The 14,722-nt window shown below is 44.1% G+C and overlaps 1 protein-coding gene across 1 annotated transcript in view; it reads right to left on the reverse strand.

Annotated features, from left to right (window-relative positions):
* Positions 1–14,722, reverse strand: part of HS6ST1 (heparan sulfate 6-O-sulfotransferase 1) — a 239,230-nt gene that overhangs the window by 57,099 nt on the left and 167,409 nt on the right. The window lies entirely within an intron of this gene.

Here is a 14,722-nt window from a genome sequence, read left to right on the forward strand (position 1 = left end):
CACCCTCTATAACTGAGTCACCCGTGCAGTAATATTTTGGGAGTGTGTGTGGGAGTGATATTCCTATTAATGTTGCTCTTCAATTTAGCAAGACACACAAACATTAAATAGACTTTTATTAGAAAATGTAAAATCCTGGGGTCTGCATTTAAATGTGAAAGAAAAACAAGAATATCCAAAATCCGCATACTAGAAATGCTTTAGGAAAGTACATGGGCATTAGTCATGTTCAGCATATATAACATTTGAAAGCCAAATTGCCTCAGCAGCTTCACCCACATTTGTAATTCTGTGCCTGCACTGACACGCACAAAGCTGTTGGCACATATTTAGAAGACATTCTGGCCTTAAGGGGCAAACATTTCCCAATCCTCTTTCCTTTTACACAACCTGTGAAAATAGGTGTTGCGCACGGTTCCTCAGAAAGCTGGACTTCACCTTCTTCCTGCAGCCTCTGTCTCCTTCCGTAAGTGGGGGATTTAGTTGCCAATTCCAGATATACACGCTCAAATTCTCCCTGGGCTAACTCTCCTCCATAATGTTCCATGCTGCTATTGAGGCTAAGTACAGTCAAAAAGCCCGAGGCTGAATTGATTCAGTCATTGCAGGTTAGTCTAAACTGCAGAGATTAAACTGAGAAACAACTGGACTTGCATTTACTTTTGATTCAGGAAATGCAGCCACATGCCTGCAGTGGCTCAGGCCAGAGGCTGGGGGGTGCTAAAGCACAGCTCTCTGGCACAGCCAGACTGGGCTGTTTGCTCCTTCTTCCTGCTACCCCTGAGGTCTCTAGGATTTTCAGTCCAGAATCACAACAGTAGGACTCTGCAGGGGCACTCATAATTCCCTCTTTCTGTATCCAGGTACCTCTAGGATTTGTAGTCCACCATCGCAGCCAGCAGTAACTTTCAGTATGTTTAGTAGGGCAGGGCAGCTCTGTACTCTGTATGGGAGAAGGGGAATTTAACTGGGAGAAGCGGGGTTTAACCCCCACCCCTGGCCCCAGACCCAGCTGGGGTTTGTCTGAAAGGGGGGGAGGGGGAGGAAGGAGGCGGTCCTTGCCTCCTCTCCCCCTCCCTCACCGCTGCCCCCCACCACAACCCTTCTCTGCTGGAACAGACAGCATGGCATGGAATGGCACGGCACAGCCCAACTCAGGACTGGAAAGCATGCTGGATGCTGGGGGGCTCTGATTTAATTTAAACCAGGAAGGGGCCTAGGACATAAGTTTCATAAACTAGTTTGACCCAAATCAGTTAAGTCTGATACTACATTCAACCAGGTTTAATTTAAACCAGTTTCACCCATTTTGAAAATGGTTTATATGCACTGAACTTCTGTTCTGTTACAGGGTTAAACCAGTTTCTGATCACGTAAACCAGTTTGTGTGCAACTTCTGTTCCTAACCTAAAACAGCTCCTCAAGGAGCTCTATAATGGGCACTAGGACACATTCTTCTATGCTCTACACCTTCTCATACAGTACAGCAGCACCACTTCTGCTGCCCTCTGGTTTTATGGGCCTGAATGTCAGGACAGGTGCCACTTCTTCCTTTGAAAATGGTGTGCAGAGCAATGATCTCTCAGTTCAGGCTTTTTGATGAGATTTTACCACACATGAATAAAGGTACTTCTTGCAATGGCACATTACCCAGACACTTCTGCAGATTTGCAGCATGGCTGGCTTTACTCACTGATAACCTGTGATGCAATCAAATAAAAACAAAACAAAACAAAACAAAAAACAAAACATACTCAGCTCAAAACAGTAGTGCCTATGGCTTAAGAGCAGAGCACGCTACTCCCTCTAACTGTGGAGTAAAATTCTGGGACTAGTCTGGCCTGAAACCAAGGGTCCTCAACTTTCGAGACTTTCCCAATTAAACAGCAGGAGACAGGGCATCATATTAGCCAATTCCCTATGGAGATCAGTATTAAAGTCCTAACTTATGTCACAATGAACAGTAAGTTTTGTTATTTCGATCTAGTCTAGTGGAGATATCTGCCTGCCATAATTCACAGCAGCTCAAACACAAAACTCCTTAATTAAATAAGGTTTTGCTCTTCATGGGGCATTCCTAAGTAGCACAGCTGCAGCACTGGTGGGATGAGGGGTGGTGGTAGAGTGACTGGGGAAGGGAAGGAAAGAAGGGCAAGGATTGGAACAGCAAAAATCCTGCACCTCAGTCTTGTGCTAAGACCCTGTGTTGGGCTTACAGTGAGAACAGAAGGGGGTGATGACCATGAGATGGGCAATGTTTTGACTGGGAAAGGAAGGAAAAGGAAGAAAACTGCTCGATGTCTGGTTTAAATTAGAATTACTGCTCCCTCACTTTTAAAAGTGCTGAGAAATAGCACTCAAAATCCTGGGGAGGTGGAGGGAAGAAACGGAACATCTGAAATCCACCCCCTGTGTTTTTTTCCTCTAAATTAGCAGTCAAAATAAGAAGAGCTGAACGACTGAATACACATTCTGTTGTAAACCAGATTTCAATCCCAAATTTATTCTGGAATAAAAAACAATAACAAACTTTTAACTGTGATGACTCTGACAGGAGCTGCCTTCATGGTAACCTCTGTCTTTGCTGCAGACTGCCAAAAATAACTGAAATGAATAAAGAAAAGGCACTAACAGGATCTGAAGCTGGAGTCAACTGACCCACTTGTAAGCTTCTTCCATCCTGTGGCTGGTTTGGCCTCTGGCACAAGTTAGACCTGGGAGGATGCTACAATGAGCCTCTATCACAAAGGGCAGTTCTTGGGAGTCAAGGAGTCAGTCACTGGTGCCTAACAGCATACAGGCCATGTCTTCTTCCCTCAACCTCTATGTTTAGCTTGCGAGGCAGTATCTCACCTTATTGTACCTCTCTTTTTTGGAAAATGACAGTATCCAGTTATGTCTTCTGAGAAACTGGCACCCCAACCTGAGTGCTATATAAAAAAAAAAAGGCAATGGCAACACTTGATGATGCTTTGACCTTCACTGCCAAATAAAAACGTGATGCTGAAAGTGTTGGAAAGAAAAAAATAAGGAGTAATCATAACCATCTATTCCAACCTCCTGAGCCTACAGGACCTTGGGTAGCTTCATCTCATGGTCCTGCTGTACTGTTTTCTACCCTCCTCCTCTTTCAAAATGTCTTTGCCCCTGCTGCTACATGCTTTGTGAATGCATGTCATCTTCTTCTCTCTGGTTCTCTTCCAACCTTCACCTGCACTGGGCCTGCTCCTGCAAACCTTCCCCTTCTTGCCACCCCCACCCCACAAATATAGAAAGAAATACTTCACTAAGGGGATGCTTTTGGTTTAGTCTCCCCTTCCTCCTTGGAGGTTGTTTTGTTGTCCATGTACTGCTGTCAATCACCTCTAGAAAGAGGTCTGCCTATGATGCTGAGTTTGCAGTAGATAGCAGTGATAACAATAATGCTGCTGATAAAACACTATGTGCTAAGCCGCTTTGTCACTTCAGCCCTCAAACCTTTTTTTTTTTTTTTTTTTTTTAACAAAATCAGAGGAAGTCTCAAACTGGAAAGACTGATTTTGTACTTATTTTACTTTATCTGGTAAATGTGGCATTCATAAGCAGCAGGTGAAGTTTTGCCTCCATTTACAACATACAGCTTCACTGACAATATTGCCAAGTTCAAGTGTTCAAGAATGAATTGAATGACTCCCTCCCTCCCTCCCCCCCCAAAACAAAAATCAAGAGATTTAAAAACTAAATCTATTTATCTATTTATTTGATGGAGCCCCTATGGGTTGCATTTCCTAGTTTTTGTCTGCTTCCATAAAGGCTAGAAACTATTTTATTTTATTAAATGAAAACTGAGATTCACAGGTAATAAGAGGATTTCAACAGCTGAGGTTAAAGGAAAAACATCAAATATTGTGACTCTCCTGAAAAAAAAACACAAATCTGCAATCCTGCCACACACACTTCAGTTTGCTGTACATGTTTCAACTATTCTGATTCACTCTGTTTACTGAAATCCAACATAAAAAATTACTGTGTATAAAACCTCCCATCAATATACAGAAATACAAACACTAACTGTACAGCTGGGCTAACTAATACTGTTAAACAATTTAACCAATTATTTTTACCTTTTTCTGTTTGTAAAATGCTTCTGAAGAGAATTTGATTTTTCAGAATGTATTTGTTACTCAAAATGATGCAACAGATGCTTCAAACAAACATTTCAGTTTATAAATTCCTCAAACTGTTTATGGTGTCTATTATTACTGATGTACAATTAGTCACATGGCATCATTTCTCTTCCTTGATTGGATAAATCAAACTGTTACAAAGAGAGGAGATGATAGGATCAAGAGGCATCTAGGCTCCTACATTATCTGCCCCCCACAAGAGTATTTGAATGTCTTTGATTCTCAGCTTTTGCTCCTGAAAAGAGATCTGTTGCCTGGATTAGGACACTAACATTTAAAATAAAAGTTACTAACCTTAGAGTGACTGGTTCTTTGAGACCCTGTGAATCCAACTGTATTTACAAGTGCATCTCACAGACATGAGATTAGATTTTTCTTGATTTCCATCAAATGACTCGTGTTCCCATAAAGGAGCATGAAGAGAGAGGTAGTCATCTCCTTACCTCACCACGTCTGTGTTCCTGAAGACTCCAAAATGGGGGGAGGAAGATGAGGAATGGAAGGTGTGGGGGGAAGCCATGCTACCATATACATATAGTACCTCCAAGAATCATGGGTACCCAGATAGCTGGTCAGCATGGATCTCGCTGTAAGCAACTGCAAACAGCATCCCCCTTGGGCAGAGGGTGAGGAATTGTCAATCAAATCGACTGAAGTCCTGCTGAAGTTCCAACCTCAGGAATTTGGACCAGGAATTTCTCCCAAGAATGACAAGCAGAATGAGCACACGCTCAGAAATATGGGGTCCTCCCAGGAATCTAGCACTTACAGTCTTTAAGGGAAACTAGTCCTCACAAGTTAAGCAAGACTTGAAAACTGCAGGTTTTAAAGCCATCATTATGGAGAACAGTCTTACAGAGCCAAGAGTTGTCTGATAAATCCATGGCTGTCAAAGCATTCAAAAAGAAGGGATCTGAAGGTTCTCCAAAAATCACAAATATGTTTAGTCCAAGGTAAAAACCAGCAGGTCAGACACCAGCTAGGTTTTATCTTGCTATCACAGATAAAACACTGAAAGAGGGCCACAGCTGCTTCATCCTTAGGCCCACATATGGGGGAGCCAGCACAGAGTACATATTTGGTTTTATGGCCCGGAAAAAAAAAGGGCCTTGCACATGAGGCAACCAGGATGGGATTCAAACCAACACATTTAAAGAATTGTTCCCTACAAAGAAGGTACAGTTTCTTCCCTTCTGCTCATATATAGCAACTTTCCTGCCTCCTTCTCACTGCAATAGATAAAGGGAAAGAGACAATGGCATTATGTTTTTGCTGTTGAGAGACAATGCTGGGGTTAATTAAATAATACTGCAGCAAATGTAAGAGGAAAGACTGCTTGAACTGAAATGTGGAACGTATTTGAAGTTCTAATAATGTGGACCTTTTTTAAGGTCTAATAAAAGTTGATGAGATATACATGCACCCACAGCGATATTATCCAGTATTGACTACCTTGGCTTGGTTACTGAATGAAATCATGCCCTGGAATGAAGGGCAGTTTGCCAGAAACATTATTTCTTTCTGGAAGTCAGTCCTTCAACCCAAGAGGCAATTACACCCCTCTTAACTGGAAATTCCAAACAATAGCATCACATCTGAAACATGCACTTTTTTTTTATTTATTAAAAGAAAGAAGAAAAAAACACAACCCAGCAATCCAGCTTTGTGTGTTCGTCTCTTCAAATATCCCCTGCAGGACTGCAAAGAGCAATGCTTATAGAGATCTGGTTGTCTTTCAGCTCTTCCAGAAGTCTTGCAAGGCCTATTTCATACTGCTGCAATAGGTACAAACCAGTGGGCAACCACCTTTTCTGGATGTGGGCCAGACTAACACACCTGGGTCACAGGTAAGTGGGAAGGTGGGTGCTTGGACCTGCTGACAGCTAGCACTTCTCCCAGTGGCAGCACAGATGGCAGCTGAAGCCCATCCCTTGGCACTGAACGCTGGAGTTAAAGCTCCACATACACATGGTGGGTCCAATGGCTCTGAGGGCTGAATCTGACATAAGTTGCTGACCTCTGGTGTAAGGGGTCCTCCAACAGGAGACTGGGGAAGTTGCATTAAAATTAAAATTTCCTGGGCTGCAGCTCAGCAAAAGATTCAAGTATGTAATTATACCCATCCCTAGTTAGTGGATCATTTAAGCATTTGCCTATGTTTAGGCACATTCTTAAGGTCTGAAAAGGGACAATCAACTGAACAAGGCCCTAATAAATAACAAGCAACCAGCAGATACAGATTCAGGAAGTACTGTTTGATGGCATATCTGGTCATGTAGCCTCCACAAGAGAAGGCTGAGAGGGGATCTGGTGGCCATCTACAAACTGGCCAAGGGGGACCAGCAGGCTATGGGAGAGTCCCTGCTCCCCCGATCATTACTGGGAGTAACGAGGAATAACGACCATAAGTTGACCGAGAGTACATTCAGGCTAGATATCAGGAGGCACTACTTCACAGTCGGCGGGGCTAGAATCTGGAACCAACTTCCAAGGGAAGTGGTGCTGGCTCCTACCCTGGGGGTCTTCAGAAGGAGGCTAGATAATCACCTAGCAGGGGTCGTTTGAACCCAGTACTCTTTCCTGCCTGTGGCAGGGGGTCGGACTTGATGATCTGCTCAGGTCCCTTCCCATCCTACCAACTATGAAACTCAGAAAACCAAAGCCCAAAGGCCCTTAGCTTATTCTACATTTATATGCATGAATGGGAATACACTTACAGGTCTGAGAATGAGAAAGCTAAGAAGCAAAACCGAGTGTTCACACTCTGGAAGGAAGTGCCAATGCACACACCTTAATCATAAAAATGCTCCCTTCTGCAAAAGTAAATGTGCATTTGTAATTTCAATCTGTGCCATAAATTTAGAATGTTGTTAGCCTCTTTTGTGTAGAACATAATATTCCCACAGTGTGAAGAGCTCATAGAAATCATGGGTACAGCCTTTACATCTGCGCTCCGAAAAGTTATTGTTGCATTATATAATTACAGTTTACAAACAATCCTATATGCAACAATTTACTGACAAGGTGTGTTTAGAAACTGGCTGAGGATGGGCCACTCTTGTGTACAGTGAGCACGGGGATGTTCAGAGCAGCAGCATGGACCAGCTGTGGGACATCAATTTCTCTCAAGCCTGATCAAAGGGGACAAGGACTTGCAGGGAACCAGGACCTCCTTAAGAAGGGCTAGAGCTGAGAGGAGAGCAAGGGAAGCTTTCCCTCTTTTGTAGAAATCTGTTGGATGAAACCAAACTACACTTTGGCTGAGACAACTCCTTGACTGCGCTTTTCAGAAGGGCTTGGCCTTGGATTAAATTGTGGTTTCTGTTGAAGTCAATGGGAGTTTTATCATTGAATTCAGCAGGAACAGAGTTATACCAGTGCTAAGTGCTTTTGAAAATACCATCCCCCCTGGTATTTGTGACTATGCTTTCAGGGGATAGGTCACTCTTTACATTTACTTCATATCACAAGGAAGTGTATCCGGAAGGTATGTAATCTTCACCTAGGCCAGCAGAATCTTTTCCTGCTCTGACTGGCCTGTAATAAACCCACTGTATTTGATACTGAAACTGCACCAAATCTCTTTCAGCTAATATGCATGTGTGTCATGGAGGTGATGTGTTCAGTCTAGGAAGATATGAGAGATGGGGAGCAGGGAGCCAGCAGCAATCTTGCTTATCTATGATTTTCTATGTTCAGAGTCCAGGAGAACTGATATCCATATCATTGAGAAACAAGCCCATTTCTCTTGGGGCTGCAGCAACCATCTTCGCATGGAAAACAGCTAACAAAATCCTACATATAAAAGAGCTTGCCACAACTGATCTTCAGTTGTTCCACTTGAAGACTATTAATCTAATTTCTTCATGATTATCTCCTCAGAAATTGGATCCAGCTGTTCAACAATCTTCAGGGGGAAGTTAATGAATATTGCTGAGCTTGCAGGGTGAAATGTTGAGCTTCAAACAAGTTCTGGGTTTGCTTTAAATGAAATGTTTTAAATTCTTTCCTTTTATCTCCTTCATAAGCTTCAGAAGTAGCCCCAAACTCTTTTAAATTGCTTCTTAGTTTTATTCATAAGGAGAAGCTCAAAGTTGTTCATTAAAATGCATCATGTTGCTTTTTTTTTAGCTCCAGTGATTATCTAATACTTAGGGTCTGATAGTTTGAGTCAGGTGTTTCTTTGGCGCAATCTTGTCCCTCTAGAACTAGTGTGCAAAGTCCTGTTTCCTCAATCCCATAGGAAGAAGCTAAAGGAGGCAGCTTTCCTGTCCATTTGTTCATGCCTGCTTTTTTGGCAAGTATTCTGCCCAAAGAAGGCTCCATCTCTTGGCTTTCCCAAGGATTACACATCACTGCTACTCTCACCGTCTGCAGAAATATTATTTTCTTTCCAAACACATGCATTTGCAACCAATCAATGCCACAGCTCCTACATTTGTAACTGGCTTCCAAGGAAAAATGTTTCGGCCACACTGTTAGATTTGTTCAAGACCTGTCATGCTGCTCCCTACCTTGGGTAGTGGCTTCTTTTGTTCCATCACTAAACAAAGAAGTGTTTAATTGCCCGAATAAAAGGTGCATCATAAATCCAATGCCGTTTGCCAGGTCTGTGACTGATGACTGCCATTAATACCTTCCAGCACAACAATATATCAGATTGTTGCTACAAGGATAAGAGAAGTTGGCAGCATTTCAGATGCATGGATTACCAATTCCTGTGCCACAGTGCATTGTTTTTTTCTATTCTACAGCAGCACCCAGATGCTCCAACCATGAGACACTGTACAAACACAGAATAGATAGTCCCTGGCCAAAACAGCTAATAAATTAACATAAGAGGTCACAAAAAAGGCATGCAAAGGCAAACAAATAAAGGGCCAAGGGAGGAAGAGTGATGGTAGCAGTAATAGGAAAGAAGTAATCAGATAGTTTTACATCAGTTCTCAAAGAAAAATATTCACTTTTCTGCACCTGCTTCCAATGAGAAGTCATGCTGAACAGACACCAATAGGTCTAGGGAATGGACTGTCTGACTGTACACAGGTGGGAAGACTCACAAAATGAGAAATGAAGCAAGTTGCACTAGCTGCCCGGGGGGGGCGGGAAGATGGAGCTCTCACTGACCGAGTCTATCCTGTAGTCTGACTTTTTAAAACTGAAGTTTCTTTACTATGTGTTTGAGACATGGAGACACCTGGGAAAGGCTAGAAGACTAGACATACAACTAGTATTTCATCCCATTCATCTCAGCTTCTTAGATAAGACTGGAGAGGTGAACTGCTTTACATCCTCAAGGCAGCCCTCATTTTAATCCCATCCACTCCTTCCATTGGTACTACGTCTACAAGGTTCAACATGGATACCACCATACTGACAGAACTGGAAGCTTGCTTTCATATTGAATAGCCCCCTTAGGCTAAGGACTGTTATTCAAAAAGCCTGTGCCTGAATTGATTCAATCTTTGCAGGTTAGTTTAACCTGACCAGGCTGAACTCATTTGTAACTGGACAGACATTCTCTCTGGACTGACGAAATTCAGGCACATGCCTGCAGTGGCTCAGGCTAGAAGCCAGGGAGTTCTAGAGAAACCCTCCCTTTCCTTTCACAGGGCTGAGCTGAAGGGGGGCATGGCCAGGCCCAGGCAGGACCTCTGATTAGGGAGGTCTGTTTGTGCCATCCCAGGCTTTTTCCCCACTGGCTGCTCAAGGGCTGGGAATGTTGTCAACCCGCAGCTCCCTGCTAGCACTCCAAGGCAAGGGGGGTGTGCACTGCATGCACCTGTTGATGATACAGAGCTTTTCAATCTCCATCCCTGCTTCTTTATGCTGTCTGCAGCAAACTGACAGGCAAGCAAGCCAGAAGGGGGCTGATAACAGTGTTCATTACATCATCAGCACAACAACAGCCTCTCTCCATTAGTTCCAACTCTTCTTAAACAGCTTACCAGCGATTAGCTCCAAAAAGCCCTAAGCAGTCACTGTTCTGTCTGTCTGTCCCAGTGAATTTGGAGACACACAGAGACACCTCTCAGCATTAGCTAGCATACCATATGCCTAGGGTTCGTGCTGTGGTATATGGGAGGGACGGATCCCCGTCTGTCCACCAAGCAGTGAGGAGGGGTAGGGCAGGGGGAAGCCAGGCAGACCCTGCTGTGTCTCCAGTCTCTGCAGGAGCTGCAGCCAGGGAGCAGGGGTCAGCCCTGCTGTGGAGCAGAGAGCCCCACCCAGCCCAGAGAGCATGCTGGAATGCTTGGGTAATCTGATTTATCTTAAACCAGCAAGGGGTCTGGGACAGGAAGACATTGCATAAACTGGTTTGAGCCAAATCCGTTAAGTCTGATACTACATTCAACCAGTTTTATCTCAAACTGGTTTCAGCTATTTTCAAACTGGTTTATGTGCACTGAACATCTGTTCTGTTCCAGGCTTAAACCAGTTTCTGATCATTTAATCCAGTTTGTGTGTAAAATCTGTCCCTTGCCTTAGCTTTTGCTAGCCCCAACAAGTAACTTCATAAATGGCAACTTGATTGCCAGTTTTGGGGGCAAAGAGTTGTAAACCACCATGCTGTCCTTTCCATCCTGGCTATCTTCTCAAATAGTCACCATAAAGCCTTTATAAACCTTAAAAACTTTTTCAAGCAGAAGTTAAGCACAAATCCATGCACTTAAATCATTCTTATATTTGCTGATGTTTTAGCTAGGCATTTTATATAGTGACCTCCAAGGCAAGTTTACTCCATTCATTCGTTTATAACTAAATAAATGTTGACAAGTATAAGTGTGATTTATATATATAAATTTGTGCTCATCTTTTTTGCCAAATAGTTTTTCAGGGTCATAATGCCTGTAGGACAACTGCAGAGACATCCTTAGCAAGCTGGCTCCTCCTTCTGCTTGCTCCCTAACTAAACATTGGCAAGAATAAAAATGAGACACCAGTTTTTTCCAGGAAACAATAAACTGCCTATCTGCCTAGCTTTGTTCTTTGAAATCATATAAAACTTGCACAGTATCATTACAATAACCAACTACTGTTGAACAAATCTGCTGTGGATGAAGTTTATTACAACTCCAGGATTTTTACATCAGTTTACCATCAACAGGAAACAAGCTGTTTAAAAATGCAAGACAAATGGCTTTATGAAATCTTCTAGCCTTGCAAAGTAATGCTTTTAAGCTCCTAAACTGGGAAAATCTCTCAAATGAACCTAAGTAATAGCTTGCTATCAGATACTCTGACAGACAGGCAGAGTCAGTGTTTCAACCTGGAGGAAAAAAACCTTCCCAGACTCATGTTAGAAGTGGCACTATACTAATTATTAGCCTGGGATAATCATCATCATGCAATGATGAGTAAGACACTTAGCTCTGTATAAGTTGTGAAGCTCTTTTACTTCAGCTGTCTCTCTAAACAGATGGATTTTAGAAGCCAGAATCACACAGACCGAGTTGGAAACACACAGCATGTGTTACACAGACTACACATTTCATAATCTTGTTATGGGCTGAATATCACTATGATGATGTCATAAGCAGATACAATACATTTACTTGTTTACTGAAGAAGTCAGGTTTTTATTAACATATTTTCTTTTGGTCTCAGAATAAGGAATTAAAATTGGAGTAAGAGATAAAATGAGCAATTTATAGTAAGAAATACTCAGTAACTTCTTTGTTACTGTGGCAAATGGAAAAAGGCCACTCTAAAATGTCCGCGTACATATTTTCTCTATCCAATTAACATTTCAAATATGAGCCTTTCTGGATTAACTTGTTAACTGCGGTTACCTTATGGGCCCAAAATTAATTATGAGCGTATAGGCAGACTCCTATAGGAGAAGAATGTAATTGCTAATTACTGTGCTTTTATGAATATTGGAAGAGGTACCCCAAGTAGCAGATCGGGACTCATAGTATGCAGGTTTTAAGAAACCTTAGCTATTGAATGACATTTACCCATTTCAAGACTAAATAACATTGGTAAAAGTATTTTAAGGGCCAACTCGAATACATAAAAATATACATATGATTAAGATACCATTAAAATGCTTTTGCTTGAGTGCATGCAACAACTGCAACCAGGCAGATCCAACAGTGCAGGCTACAAACCTGGAAGTCATATGCTGTGGGGGCTGCCCCCATCCTCTGGACACCCCTTTGCCACATGTGCAAACCAGCTCCCCCCTGCTGCACACAGCTGTCCCTCCTGGCCACACATGCCACATGGCCAGCCTGGCTCCCCCTTCCTGTGCATGCAGAATGGGCATCCAGTCTCCCTCCTTTGTGATGTGAAGCATGCAACATGTGCAGCCCAGTGTCCTTACATGCTGCACATACAGCGCAGGCAACCTGGCCCCTCTTGCTGCACTGCCCGATCCCCAGTAGTGGGGGCAGGAACCAAAAACTAAAGGAGGAAGACAGAGCCAGAGACCCCAGCTTCCACCCCCATGAGCAATGGGCAGCATGGTGCCCAGGGAGGAACCTGCAGGCTGTCAACTGGACAGTCCTGATCTACAACATTAAGAAGAGAATTGTGTGCTATAATTGTAATTAGCTTTGAGGTACCTTCAAGAAGACATACTTAACACTTTTTGAATGGAAAACATGGGCAGTCCAGGAGTACACACACGGAGCAGGCCATATCGCTCAGAGTATAGGTAATGAACTAGTCATTCACTCCAAGGCCTTATACTCAGCCCTGCAAGACTTTTCCAATGAAAGGCTGATCAGTATCCCAGGTGGAATACTAATTCAGTTCATGGTTAACATGATTTGCATAAAATGAAACAGCAAAAGCTCAAAATCAAACAACACACCATCACCATGGACAGTAATTGGCTGGGCTAGCAGAGAAACTAAGACTCAAGCAGTCTTGAAACCCAGTTACCATTTTGATCCATAAGCACTTATGCCGATGAACATTTCATCCAATGCCTTTAAAAGGGCCTGTCTGGACCCAGAATACTGTGAGAGAAGATGGTTCTTTTGCTCCGCATGCTCAACCTGTCCTTAACTAAAAACAGAGAAATCCAATGTCAAGTACTTTCAAACCAGCACCTTCTACTAGTCATGTATTAACTTAAAAAATACCAATTACATCAGAATGGCAGCAGTATGTGTTTATTATTCCTAATGTACACAGTGAGAAAGGAAGAAGTGAACTGAAGTGCCCAAGGCCACCCAGCAAACCTAGGTCAGATACAGGATCAGAATTAAGCTGTCCTGAGTTCTGCCTGCAGATCTGAATGGATGAACACCTACCTCTCACTCAGGCTGCCTGACTTCTGTATCCCAGTCTTCTCAGCCTTATAACTGGATCAATTAAATTTAATGTGAGTGCAGTCTCTAAACACAATGGAGCAAACTTCCTAAGCTGGAGCCTAGGGGCAGTAGAAGTGCTGGACAGGAGGCGTCACAGGGAGTCTGTGCCTCCAGCCACTGGCCACAACACATGGCTATGCTCCTACTCTACACTATCTACACCAACCAAGCCAAGTGCCCTTGGTACTCTCTCCTTGTCTTTATGCCTGAGGTTCAGCGGTTTTGCAAGAGCAGAGCAAAATAATTCCTTTCTGGGTTCTTTAGCATTATATAAATAGGAGAAAGTGGTGCTCACAGTCTAGAAATTCCCACTGCCTGTACATAAGGGTATCTAGTGAAGTAGTAGTGAGCAGGAAGAACTTATATATAACACCAGACAAGACTGTGTGCTCAGAGTTAAGAAAGAAATAATTTTTGGGGGTACCAATTACTGAAAACAAAAGGTAATGCCTAAATACGGTGCATGAAAACACAGTCTAAGCCACGGGCAGGCAATTATTTCGGGCGGAGGGCCGCTTACACGGTTTTGGCAAGCTGTCGAGGGCTGTACGGGTAGCCCCGCCCCCTGGTCGCCATCTTGGGACCAATGTCTCAAGCCAGCACTAGTGGGGCCCAGAGCGGGGTGCAGGCTGGCAGGGGTCTGTGGAGCCGGGCTGGGGTGCACCAGCAGGGAGAGGGGGGGCTGGTCTGGCTTCATAGAACACCTGCCGGACAGAACCCTGTACCCCTGCTGCCCTTTGGGCCCTGCTGGCACTGGCCCTGTGCTCCCATGCCCGCTCATTCCCAGTGCTGCGGTACGGGGGGGGGGGCAATGCATAGCCCCGACCCCCTGCTTGCTGGCAGGGAAGGAGCTGGTGCAGAGCTCACAGAAAAGCAGACCCTCCTCCATCCCGTGGCCCGCGCTCCCTGCTGCAGCCACTCGCAGCCTGTGCAGGACTGTCCTAAGCAGGCACAGGCAGCCCCACGCGGGCTGTAAGCGGCTGCAGTGCGGGGTGCCAGCCACGGGGCGGGTGCGGGGCTGCTTTTCCTCTGCACTCAGCACCAGCTTGTAACCCACTCCCGCTGCCAGCCTGGGCCCCGTGACAGCTCTGGGCTCACCTGTTGGGGCTGTGCTGCAGCAGCAGCAGCTGTGGCCCCACCGCTTGCCGTGCAGTGTTGGCTGCTGCTGCCTGCCCGGAGCTCACGCACTGAGCAGCACAGATGCGGCAGTAGCAGCCTCACCGCAGCCTA

This window comes from Crocodylus porosus, unplaced genomic scaffold (genome assembly GCF_001723895.1).
Source record: "Crocodylus porosus isolate Cpor-Errol unplaced genomic scaffold, CroPor_comp1, whole genome shotgun sequence".
Lineage (NCBI taxonomy): Eukaryota > Metazoa > Chordata > Crocodylia > Crocodylidae > Crocodylus > Crocodylus porosus.